Here is a 13112-nt window from a genome sequence, read left to right on the forward strand (position 1 = left end):
CACAGGATCCTGGCATGATGCCTCTACCCACTGTTTCATGGCATTGAGCTCTATCATGCTTCATACTAGGCACACTTGGATTTCCAAGTTTTCTTCCATGTCTGATCCTCATGCAAGACATTGTCAAATAACAAGAATAAAATGATTATCAACTACTGTGACTCTCACTGCCACCATGAATTCAGCACTCTTCCAAGCACTGTGCTAAGGGTTCCATATCACATCATTATTGTTGTTGTTGTTTAGTAGCTAAGTCCTGTCTGACTCTTTGTGACCCCATGGACTGCAGCCTACCAGGCTCCTCTGTCCATTGTCCCAAGCAAGAATACTGGAGTCAGTTGCCACTTCTTTCTCCAGGGGATCTTCCTGACCCAGCGATCGAACCCGTGTCTTTTATGTCTCCTACACCGGTAGGCAGGTTCTTTACCACTAGCACCACCTGGATATCATATCATTAAACCCTCATAAAGGCCAATGACATAGGAGTTATAATCCTGGTATTCCAGATGACCAAACTGAGGCTTAGAGAAGGAACTTTTCCAAGGTCACAAAGCAAGAAAGAAGAAGAGACAGGACTGCAATCACGTTTGTCAGGTTCCAAATATGCAGGTAGCAGAGTGGGGACACCTGAGTGTCACCTGGCTGCTCCTCAGTCTTCCCAGAGGGCCTCCAACCCAATAGGGGGTTACAGATGATGACACCCCTCATCCCACACAAATGCGGCACCAGCCACCATCAGGTCACTCAGAACTCCCCACCCCCACCCCCAAACCAGAGTCTTCACTGTGAACACCTACTCCCCAGGACCAAAGGACAGGCCCATCCCAGCTCAGCATCTTCCACTCATCACCTGCCTCCAGGCTCGTGCAGCTAAGGATGAAGGAAGCACAGATCAGGGGGAAAAAAAGAACTTTAAATCTCTAAATCACAACCTAAAATAGCCTCTCTCAGCCTGAATGGGCTGTATGGCTTTGTGCACAGGTGGGCTGAAATTCGGCTGAGCTGAGGCAAAGCTGCAGGAATACGGAAGCTGCGCTGAAACACCAAGGTCATGAGAGCACACACCGCAGCGTCAGTCAGAGGAGAAAGTCAGGGCAGCCTATAAATTCAGACTGTGTCATCCCTGGCCCTTCACAGGCCACAAAAGCCTCAAAGGTATGTTTCCCAGGAGGTAGACAGGCAAGGCGAACCTGGAGACCCCAGCTGGAAATAGGGTCAGAAGAAAAGGAAGCTTGCAAGCCTGGGCTCTGGAGTTAACCGTGAGGCCTCAGGCAAGTTACTTGAGCACTCTGCGTCTCTGCTTCCTTGTCCATAAAGCGCAGATAAACACAGTACCCACCTCATCGACTGGATGTGACGGCTAAAGCTCCCAGCATGCACCTTGCATGAAGGACGTACCGGCTCTGGAGTGTATTATTCCAAAGAGAAAAGATAATCATGGTAACACCTCCCAAACTTCAGTCTTGAGCTGTAATATTTTTGCATGCCTACATTCTACCAATAAAATTATTTATTAATACTTGGTGCTGTTTTTTCACTCAGAATGCCACTTTCACCTATTTTAAAACCTATTTTAACCTATTTTAAAATAAAACTAAGAGTGTGAACTTGTGGGATCGGTGTGCAAATTATGTTTTTTTCTAACACACCTTAAAAATGAAATAGACAACCCTTACAATGAAATTTTAAGATGTTCATCCCACCGGACTGCATTAACAAGCTGTAGAAACACAGACATACATCTGTGCAGTGAGTAAGCCGATCGGCATTACCCTGTGGGGGCAAATGGGCATGTATATCAAAAGTCCAAATACTTCTCCCGTTTTGACCCAGCCGTCCCACTTCTGGGACTTGATCCTGGAGATAGACCCACAAACATAGGAAATTTTATACACACACGGTTGTTCACTGCAGCATCGTTTATAATAGTGAAAGATTTTAAATGAGCCAAATGTCATAGGGATGGAGATACTCAAATCTTACTGCAGTTACACAATGGACTACCATTCAGGTATGAAAATGAAACTTTCTGCACTAACGTGGAGAAAATCTTAAGGGTATATTTTTAAGAGAAGTCAAAAAAGAAAAAAAAAAAGCAGAACCCAAGGTGCAGAACTATGCTGCAGGCAACCTTTGGGTTGAGAAAGTGAGGCAGGATAAGAAAGTGTGTTTTAAATTACTCAGGTCTGCAAAAGCAAATGCTAGAAGGAGAGGCTGCAAGAGAAGTTAATAAAAAAGTGTTTCTTTAGGAAGGCAGGAGGGAACAAAGGGGAAAGGAATACAACTTTTCCTTATATAGCTCTGTAGCGTTTTGATGGCACTCCACTCCAGTACTCTTGCCTGGAAAATCCCATGGATGGAGGAGCCTGGTAGGCTGCAGTCCATGGGGTCGCTGAGAGTCGGACACGACTGAGCGACTTCACTTTCACTTTTCACTTTCATGCATCAGAGAAGGAAATGGCACCCCACTCCAGTGTTCTTGCCTGGAGAATCCCAGGGATGGGGGAGCCTGGTGGGCTGCCATCTTTGGGGTCACACAGAGTCGGACATGACTGAAGCAACTTAGCAGCAGCAGCAGCAGCAGCAGCACAGTGTTGATGACAGTAGAATATTTTCGTGTTTATCTGGACATCACGAAACTCCCACCGCACATACCAGCCTGCCAGGTAACCCAACAGCATCGCCATGTCCCAAACTGCAGACAAAATGCCGAGAATTCCCGAGAGACAAAGAGGCAGGGGAACCTTAATTAGGATGATGTGGACTGAGATTCTGTGCACATGAAATGCGTAGAATGTTAGAAGCTGTAATTACACAGTTGGAAGGGGGACACTGTAATTTGGTGAAGATGTTTCATTGTGTTCCCGGAGAGCAGAGTGAATTGTGCTGATGAGCTGTGTAGATGCTCCGGTGCCTGCGGGAGGCTGTGATACCCACGGCTGCTACAACGCCCGCCCCTTGGGCAAATAAGTAATTGTTCCATTTAAAGACAAGCTTCTGCTGTGTCAACTTCAGTAGGATTTTAAATATGATTTCCTGGGTTACAATCTGCACTGGAGACAGTGTCAACATTAGGGGTTAATTAATAGCCACATTCAAATTTAAGACACAGCTCTTGCAGTTATTAGCTTCCGGACTACAGGGCAAATTATTTAACCCTTTCAAGTTTTAGTTTCTACATCTAAAAATTGGATAATAATAATAATTACTGCCTAAGTTGAGGGGAGAGCTCAATGCATTACTGCCTGAAAACTGCTTAACAGTCACTGGTGGAAGTAAATATTTTTAAATGTTCACTGTTATCATTCATTTTCTGTCCACAGCCTTTGCCCATATTTAAATTCAAGTTTGCTTCTTTCTAAATGATTAGTAACAAGCTTCCTATACAACGTAAAGAACATTACCCACTCACCCATGATATACACAGTAAATATTTTCCCAGTTTTTCACTTGCCTTTTAAATTTTGTTGATCTTTCTTTCAACATCTAACACCACAAGTGTGTTTGTGTGTGTGCGTGTGTGTTTTTTTTTTTTTTTAAACTTTACAATATTGTATTAGTTTTGCCAAATATCGAAATGAATCCGCCACAGGTATACCTGTGTTCCCCATCCTGAACCCTCTTCCCTCCTCCCTCCCCATACCCTCCCTCTGGGTCGTCCCAGTGCACCAGCCCCAAGCATCCAGTATCGTGCATCGAACCTGGACTGGCGACTCGTTTCATACATGATATTATACATGTTTCAATGCCATTGTCCCAAATCTCCCCACCCTCTCCCTCTCCCACAGAGTCCATAAGATTGATCTATACATCAGTGTCTCTTTTGCTGTCTCGTACACAGGGTTATTATGTTATTTATTTGGCTGTGTTGGGTCTTAGCCTGCAGCACGTGGAATCTTTAGTTGCAGCATGCAAACTCTTGGTTGAGGCATGTGGGATCTAGTTCCCTGACCAGGGATCGAACCTGGGCCTTCTGCATTATGAGCACAGAGCCTTAGCCACTAGACCACCAGGGAAGTCCACATGTGAGTGTGCATGCTCAGTCGCGTCCGACTCTTTGAGATCCCGTGGACTGTAGCTCACCGGGCTCCTCTGTCCATGGGATGTCCCAGGCAAGAATACTGGAGTGGGTTACCATTTCCTTCCCCAGGGGATGTTCCTGACCTAGGAGTTGAACTCGCATCTCTTATGTCTCCTGTATTGGTAGGCGGGTTCTTTACTATGAGTGCCACCTGGGAATGATCCGCTTATTCACCAAGTATTTGTTGAGTGTCTGGTATGTGTCAGAAGCTGGATGAACAAAATCAAACACAGGGTCTGCGGGACCCTGACGGGCTGCCAGCCTAGCTGAGAGGCGATAGTAAAAAGGGACAAACAAATGCACACTTCTGAGTGCCGTGCAGGAGAAGCTCGGGGTGCTTAAAGAGTTAACGGTGAGGGATTCCATCACCAGATCCGGGAGGCTTCCCCGAGGAGGTGAAGTCCGAGCTAACATCTGAAGGACAGAGGGTGAAACCTGGACCTGGGGCACTTGACAGGGCTCTGCAACCCCTGGGGGCTACTATTCAGCTGCAGGCACCGTGCTTCAACACAGGCAGACCAGGCTGATCTACTCCTCTGCCCCCTGCCTGGCTCCAAGCTCTGCCTCAGCCCCCATCCCCTGTCTTCAACTCAAGTCCCTCAGCCGTGAGACCCCAGCCCTCATAAGAGAGGACTTAGTAGAGATCTCATGAGCCAGATTCTCAAGGTAGATGGTCTGAATTTTGTCTCAGCTCTGTTACTTCCCAGTCATGAGGCCTTGAGCAAGTTCCTCAAGCTATATGAGCCTCAGTTTTCTCACCTGTCAAATGGGGAGACGCTGCAGCAGGATGGCACACGCTGCGAGGCTGGGCTTCCTGGGCTGAATCCCAGACGTAACGACTTCTCGTGTGACTTGGGGCAGATTACCTAATGTTGCTGTGCTTCCACCTCCTCATTTTCTAAAAGGTATTTATTTATTTGGCTGTGCTGGGTCTTAACTGTGGCACGTGGGGTCTTCGATCTTCGTTGCACGTGCAGGATCTTTGTGGCATGAGAACTCTTAGTCGGGGCATGTGGGATCTAGTTCCCTGACCAGGGATTGAACCTGGGCCCCCTGCACTGGGAGTGCAGAGTCCTAGCCATTGGACCATTAGGGAAGTCCCACCTCATTTTTAAAGTAGAAACAATAATAATAGCATTAAATGTTCACAGGATCATGAGATGCTATTGAGTTAATTTTTGTAAAAAGCTCAGCACGGTGCTTGGCAATTAGTAAACACTCTATGTGGGTAGAATATAATAAATAAACAAATGTTTTGGCTTTTATATTTGTGAACATTCATGAAATCATGATTATACTGTGCTTATCAGCACAGTGACTGGTAGACAGTGTGCACTTGATCGATGTCAACTTAAAATAAAGACTTTACCTATGATCTTGGCCAAGTCACTTCCATGCTCTGGTCTCAGTTCCCCCTTGAAAAAACAAGGAAGTTTAGCTGGGTATTCCCCAAGGGCCCTTCGAGTTCTTACACACTGCCTTCCAGGCTGTTCACACAGCTCTGCCCTGCCTCTTCCTGTGAATTCACTGCTCAGTGTATACAGTAGCCTTTCAGGGACCAGACACACTGCCACAGATCACACCCTTGTTTTATAAATAAATCCTCCATCAACCACAAAACATGTACACCCAGCCTCTCCCCTAGCTTCCCCTTCCCCCCACAGCGCCATCAGCCAACAAAGGGAGGGGCATCCCGCTCCCTGCTGTGTGTAGGTCACCCAAACGCAGGACCAGGACATGAGGTTACTGAGGTTACTTAACTTAAAAGATGCTGTCAGCTTGATTCCTGGACTCAGAGCACCATGCCGGCTTCCTGACAGCTTCCTCTGCCACAGAAGCCCTGGGCACCCCCACGCCTGCCTTTCAGAAGAGCAGAAAGAGCTCTTACGTAGAAGGACATGCAGGACATGGCTGAAGCGAACGTCTGCCAGGCCACCATCAGCAGCTGGGACTCTGGACAGCACAAGCCCGTGTAGGTTCTGATCCTAATGACTCTAACTCTGGGCACTAGAAGCATGGATCCTAAACCAATAGATCCATACAGACAAGGAACCTAACTGAAGAAGACAAGTCCTGTGCACACCAACTGATTACCCTGTCACCAAGAACATTACTGGGACACCTGTCAGCAGTTATTAAAGAGCTCTCATGTGCCATGTGCTGTCCCGGGGGGAGTTGTCCAACAGTGGATGCTGACCCCACCCCAAGGGCTCTCTAGATTCCAGTGAGGGATAACCATCATCATCACCATGATCATCATTATAGTAAGAGCTAACATATGCCAGACACTGTTCTAAGAGCTCTGTGCATGTGGGCTAGGTTGCTTCAGTCGTGTCCAACTCTTTGCAACCCCATGACTGTAGCTCACCAGGCTTCTCTGTCCATGGGACACTCCAGGCAAGAATACTGGAGTGGGCTGTCATGCCCTCCTCCAGGGGATCTTCCCGACTTAGGGATTGAACCCCCATCTTTTATGTCTCCTGCATTGGCAGGTGGTTTCTTTACCACTAGCGCCACCTGGGAAGCCCTCTAAGAGCTTTATATACAATTAATTCATTTGACCCTCACTGACCTTGTACAATAGGTTTATTATTCTCATTTTACAGGGGAGAAAACTGAGGCACAGAGAAGTTAAGTAACTTGTTAAAGGTCACACAGCTAGGCTCTTGGTCATCATATAAATAAGTGACCCTATGATGTGTGACAATAAAGAGAGGTATGAGGGGCTTTAGGAGTACAAAACAGGCAGAAGTGACCTGGTCAGGGAGGGCTTCCCTAAGGAGCTGAGCTGTGGCCTAGAGGATGAGTACAAGTCAATCAGGGTTCTTAAGCCTCAAAGCACATTAAAATCAACTGAGAGGCTTTGAGTCAATAAAGCCTGACTTCATTCGTCTGCAATGGGCCCAGGCACCAGCATTCAGTTTTAAAGCTCTGCAGATGATTCAAACATGCAACCAGAACTGAGACTCCCTGAGTTCAAGGGGAAGAAGAGAAAAGAAGCCGCCGGCAGAGGGAAGAGCAAGGCACGTGCCTTGTGGGGGAAGAGCTGTTGGGAAGGACGGGAGACTGAAGGAAGGAAGCTCAGTCTCGGGGTGAGGAGAGAGGAGTCAGAAAGAGGCTACAGGGATGGATGGGGCCACAGCACGCAGGGCCTGGGAGCAGGGCAACCATATCCTTCATCTCCCAGAGGGGACCCTTGTGAGAACAGTGGGAATAGCAGGGGCACACACTCCTTAGGATCCCAAGGCAACAGAATAAGCAGGTGTGTATACGGGCCCGTGTGACAAAGAAGGATGTATGAAGATCCTGCTTATGGACCGTCAGAGAATCAACGGCGCCTCTAAAACCGTGGGAAGCCACTGACGTGTTTTCAGCAAGAACAATGACAAGATCACACCCGGTTTTTGAAAAGATGACTCCGCAGCAATACGGAAATGACAGGCTGATGAGACAGAGAGGAAGCAGGGCGTCAGGACAAGAGGCAGCTGGTCCAGGGAGAGTGGATGGGGCCTGGACGAAGGTCCTGTCTGTGCGGATGGACAGAACTGTCTGTGGGGGGGGTGTGCCTCGTTTGGTTTTCTTACACTGCAAAAGAGTTTCTTACACATTGAAGGTTTGTGGCAACCCTGCATCTAGCAAGTCCATCGGCGCCATTTTTCCAACAGCATTTGCTCACTTTCTGTCTCTGTCACATTTTGATAAGTTTCATGATATTTCAAACCCTCCACCCGCAAAAAAAGATTACAGCCCGCTGAAGGCTCCCATGATAGCATTTTTTAGCAATAACATATTTTAAAATTAAGATATATACACTGTTTCTTAATTTCTATTTGGAGGGGGTGGGGTGCTACCCTGGTGGCTCAGATGATAAAGAATCTGCCTGCAATGAGGGAGACCTGGGTTCAATCCCTGGGTTGGGAAGATCCCCTGGAGAAGGGCATGGCAACCACTGCGGTATTCTTGCCTGAAGATTTCCATAGACAGAGGAGCCTGGCAGGCTACAGTCCATGAGATCGCAAAGAGTCGGGCACGACTGGGCAACTAACACTTTCACTTTCACTTTAGTGTTTTTTAGACATAATACTACTGCATACTTAAAAGGAATACCGTAGAGTATGAACATAACTTCTACATTCAGTGGGAAATCAAAAAATCCATGTGATATTTGCATTACTGGTGGTCTGGGACTTAACCCACGGTATCTCCAAGGTACGCCTATAAACGTCAGGTTTGATTATTATTTAGGAGGTACAAAGTGATGGAGAGAATATGAGGATGGGGAAAGTCTAGGAACACAGAAGAGGCCCCAAGAATTGACCCACGGTCAGGAGAATTTTGGAGATTCAGTTAAGGGGTGAAGAGAATCAAAGGCAGAGAGTTGCAACAGGAAGGGCTGAGATGCAGAATCAGAGGAGGGTCAGAACCAATGGGCTGAGTTTGAAAGCAAACAGGTCCAAGATTCTGAGTCAAACAAACACTTATATAACACGCAAGGCACTGTTTTAAGCTCTTTGCACGAACCAACTTATTTCACACAACATCCCCACCCAGTAGATAGATGATTGTCCTCATCTTGAAAATGAAGAAACTGGGGCACAGAGCAGTTAAGTGGCTTATCCAGAGTCACACAGCCAGTAAGCAACAGAGCCAAGATTTGAACCCAGGCAGGCTGGCTCCAGAGTCCAACACTGCTTGTTACTTTGAAACAACAAGCAAGACCAGAAACCTGAACCTGAACATTTTACTCTACTCTCACCTCCAAACTACTGCTGAAAGTACCAGAAGCAATTGTTTAAAAATAGAATCTATTTCAGCCCAGAAAATCAGGGAAAGGTGCCAAGTAAAAAACAAAAGCTCTTGAAATGTTTCTCAATATATAGAAAAGGTGAAGCTTGAATTGAGGGAAAGGCATCCTGGCCCAGGTATTCCTATTTAAAAAGGATTAAGAATGGCAAGGTCTGATGCAGGGTGGGGGGTAACTGAGCAAATATAGAAAGTTGAGTTGAATCTTCGCCGAGCAGTCCCTGGCAGCAGCAGGCCCTCAAAAAATATACGGAATGATGAATGATTCTCCCTGAAGACTGCACGTAGGAGAAGCAAGTGGCTGCCAGATACCCCCCATACATTGCACCCCGACCCCGCCGCAGGTCCCACGGGACACGGAGAGTTCAAGTACAGCAGGGGGACACTGAAGCAGCAGTTTCCTTAACCAGGGTGGCTATATTTTTCCTTCTCCCTTCATTGACTAGGACATGAGACATGACCTTCCACTGAGAGTTCCCAGCTTCAGAGGTTATAAACTGCTGGTAGACAGAATGAGGACTTCACTGCTTAAGAATCCGTCTGCCAGTGCAGGAGACATGGGTTTGATCCCTGGTCTATAAGATCCCATGTAAAAGGAAATGGCAACCCACTCCAGTATTCTTGCCTAGAGAAATCCATGAACAGAGGGGCCTGGGGGTGGAGCGGGGTGGGCGGGGACTACAGTCCATGGGGTCGCAAAGAGTTGGACACAACTTAACGACTGAACAACAAAATGTACAGAATGAAATCCAGTCCAAACATGTTTTTTAAATGCACCATACATGTCGTTCTCGAATTATCTGTCAGCACCCACATTTAGGGGATTCAGATGTCTCTTTAAAAAATTGGAAAACCTGGATCTTGGTTGTTTAAAGAACAGGAATTAAAAAAAAAATGGAGCCACCCCTTTCAGACAGAGTGCACACACTCTAGATGCAATGTCCCGGTTATCACACACTTGACTCATTTACTTAACCTGCCCAGTCCTGGCTGGCTTTGAAGCCAGACATCCTGATGAATGCATGCATCTTTTCAAAGTCACGAGGCCACAAACAAAACATCAAGGAAGGCAGCCAGACACAAGAGAGGGTCTCTCCATGTGTACAGAGTTCAAAGCAGGCACTCTCCTTCTATAGTGCCTGCACTATTTCGCGTTTCCACCAAGAGTGAGCAAGGGTTTCTCTACACCCTCACCAACACTTGTCTTTGGAGTTTGTTTTGATAATAGCCAGCCTGTCAGGTGTGAGGTCTCACTGAGGGTTTGATTTGAATTTTCTGATGAATGCTGAACATCTTTTCAGATACCAGTTACCCACCTGTATGTCTTCAGATAAATGTCTACTCAAGTCCTAGGCCCATTTAGAGACTCCTCAAAAAGAGAAATACTATATGATCCAGCCATTCCAGTTATGGGTATTTATCCAAAAATGGATCTGAAATCAGGATCTTAGAGAGACTTTACAACTTCTGTGTTCACTGCAGCATTATTCACAACGGTGAGGAAGCAAAATGAATACATACAAACAGATGAATAGATGAAGAAGACACGGTATATACATACAGGGGGCTCTTACTCGTGCTTAAAAAGGAACGATACACTGCAACACGGGACAACATGGATACACTTTGAGGACATTATGTTAAGTGAAATAAACCAGACACAGAAAGACAAATACTATATAATTCCAACCACACCAAATTCACAGAATCAAAGAGTGGAATGATGGGTCCTGGAAGCTGGGGTGGGTAAAACGGAATTACTAATCAATGTTTCAGTTAAGCAAGATGAGTGAGCTCTAGAGATCTGCCCTCCACTGTCTACAGTCAACAATACTGGATCGTACACTTAAGAGTTTATTAAGAGGGGGGCTTCGATGGTGGTTTAGTGGTAAAAAAAAAAAAAAAAAAAAAACACCCACCTGCCTATGCAGGACACAGGTTCAATCCCTGATCCTGGAAGATCCCATATGCCATGGAGCAACTGAGCCCGTGCACCCCAACTACTGAGCCTGTGCTCTAGAGGCTGTGCTCCACAAGAGAAGCCACCACAATGAGAAGCCCGAGGACCACAGGTGGAGAGTAGCCCCCACTTGTCCTAGCTAGAGAAAAGCCCAAGCAGCACAACCAAAAATAAATACATAAATAAAATTATTTTTTAAGTGTATTAAGAGTGACTGCCTTGGTGGTCCAGTGGTTAAGACTTCGCCTTCCAACACAGGGGGTGCAGGTTCCATCCCTGGTCAGGGAGCTAACATCCCCCAGGCCTCTGGGCAAAAAAAACAGAACAGAAAAACAATAGAAGCAATACTGCAACAAATTCAACAAAGAGGGTAGGTCAGATGTTTTGTTCTCTCCACAATAAAATGAAATAAAAGAAAATAAAACTAAATAGCTCAATAAAAGAAAGCAAGCGAGCAAACGGCTGTTGGCCTGGGTAGTGGTTACCCTGATGGAAGGGGATGGAGTTGTAGGGATGATAAGGGTACAGAGGAGGGCTTCTGGGGTTCTGGTTACAGAGAGATGTTCACTGTGTGAAAATTCACCAAGATGGACCCTTTCCTGTACAAGAAGCAGTTTGCAAAAACCGTGTGACCAACCCAGACTAAAAGCAGCAACTCTGAATCCAGATTCTAAATTCTTGGAAGAGGGGGTCTGATGGGTCCAGTTTGGGGCAGGTGTCCATGTGTAGCTGGACCCAGCGGAACCCAGGCTATGAGGTCAGGCAGTTTCTGGGGGCGCAGATGTGGGAAGGCAGTTCTGGAGAAAAGAGCTGTCTGTTTCAGTTAGCTTTTCCAGGTGAATGGGGCTGAAGTAACAAGGCAGCCTGGGGTGCGGGGTAAGAACAGGAGCTGGGCCAGACTGCCTGGGTGTGAATCCTGGCTCAGCTACTCGCTGGTCATGGGACCCTGGGCAAGTCCCTCAGTCTCTTCAGAGCCTCAGTTTCCTTATCTGTAAAATGGGGCTGACAACAATGGGACTCACCTCCTAGAGTGAAATGAAGAATAAAGAAAGATCCTACGGAAAGTGCTTAAAACAGAATCTTATCTATGAATGCTAGCTCTTGGATACTATTATTTAAGTAAAATATTGCTACTTGGACATCCCAGGAGTCCAGACCACTGGAGCTGGAGGCAGAGCCTTTCTGACTCCAGGACCAGCGCCTTTCACGTGAGGGATGTCTCTTTCTGGGTCATCTACCTTTGAATGCTCTATTTCCCCCTCCGTCTGCAGCCTCCACAGGCTGAGGTCTTCTGGGAAATTGCCTTTATCAGTCTCTGAGGCCAGTCTCGCCCCTTAACCAGGAGAAGTCAAAATAATTCATAAGACAGGACATGCCCGCCTCATTTAGTTCCAGCACCTCTGATCTTCGTGCACCGGAGAAACAGCTCTTTCCATTCTCCAGACACTGCACGCTGGGACGTGCTTCTTCCTCCACAGCACGAAGCTCTGTCTTTGTGACAGTGAGGGACAGAGGGCTGTGGAGAAGCAATTCACTCTGACCTTTACATGCGGGTTCCACACTGCAGATGCCATCAGCGGCAAGCGGCAAATGGGAGAAGAATTGGGCAGAATTCATTTCACCAACAAAAGAATTGCATTTCACCACATTACCATAATTTTCATTAGACTTTCCCCCTCAACCAGCTCAGGGGAGGTGCCTTGGTGTATCCATTTTGTGGCAAGCAAGATGGATGCATGCCATGCCAAAAGTAAGGCTCAGTTCAGTTGCTCAGCTATCTCCGACTCTTTGCGACCCCATGGACTGCAGCATGCCAGGCTTGCCTGTGATGGACAGGGAAGCTAACCCAAACTCATGTCCATTGAGTCGGTGATGCCATCCAACCATCTCATCCTATGTCATCCCCTTCTCCTCCCACCTTCAATCTTTCCCAGCATCAGGGTCTTTTCCAATCTTAAACTCACATTCTAAGATTCGAAGGGACCACTGGTGGTAACAATATTAACTACCACTTACTATTTGCCGGGCACGGTGAGAAACCCTCAACATGGATTAACTCATTTAACCCTTGCCTGAACCTTGTTAGGAGGATGCTATTTTATCCTCTTCTTACAGATGAGAAAACCAAGGCAGAGAAGTTACATACCTAGCCCAAGATTATTTATTCAGCTAGTTAGTGGCAAACCTTGAATTCAAACCCCACCATTCTGGTTTTAGAACCACTCTGAGATAGGACCTTTTGCTGGTTTCCAAACTTGACTCCCCAGG

The 13112-nt window shown here is 46.6% G+C and overlaps 1 protein-coding gene and 2 non-coding genes across 5 annotated transcripts in view; all 3 read right to left on the reverse strand.

Annotated features, from left to right (window-relative positions):
- PRKCB (protein kinase C beta) overlaps positions 1–13112 on the reverse strand; it is a 378634-nt gene that overhangs the window by 187430 nt on the left and 178092 nt on the right. The gene's annotated exons all lie outside the window — the stretch shown is intronic.
- Positions 3944–4016, reverse strand: TRNAM-CAU. The gene has a single exon. It is a non-coding gene; the product is annotated as a tRNA-Met (tRNA).
- TRNAG-CCC lies at positions 5105–5177 on the reverse strand. Its single transcript has one exon. It is a non-coding gene; the product is annotated as a tRNA-Gly (tRNA).

The sequence above is a fragment of the Bubalus bubalis genome, chromosome 24, assembly GCF_019923935.1.
Source record: "Bubalus bubalis isolate 160015118507 breed Murrah chromosome 24, NDDB_SH_1, whole genome shotgun sequence".
Taxonomy (NCBI): Eukaryota; Metazoa; Chordata; class Mammalia; order Artiodactyla; family Bovidae; genus Bubalus; species Bubalus bubalis.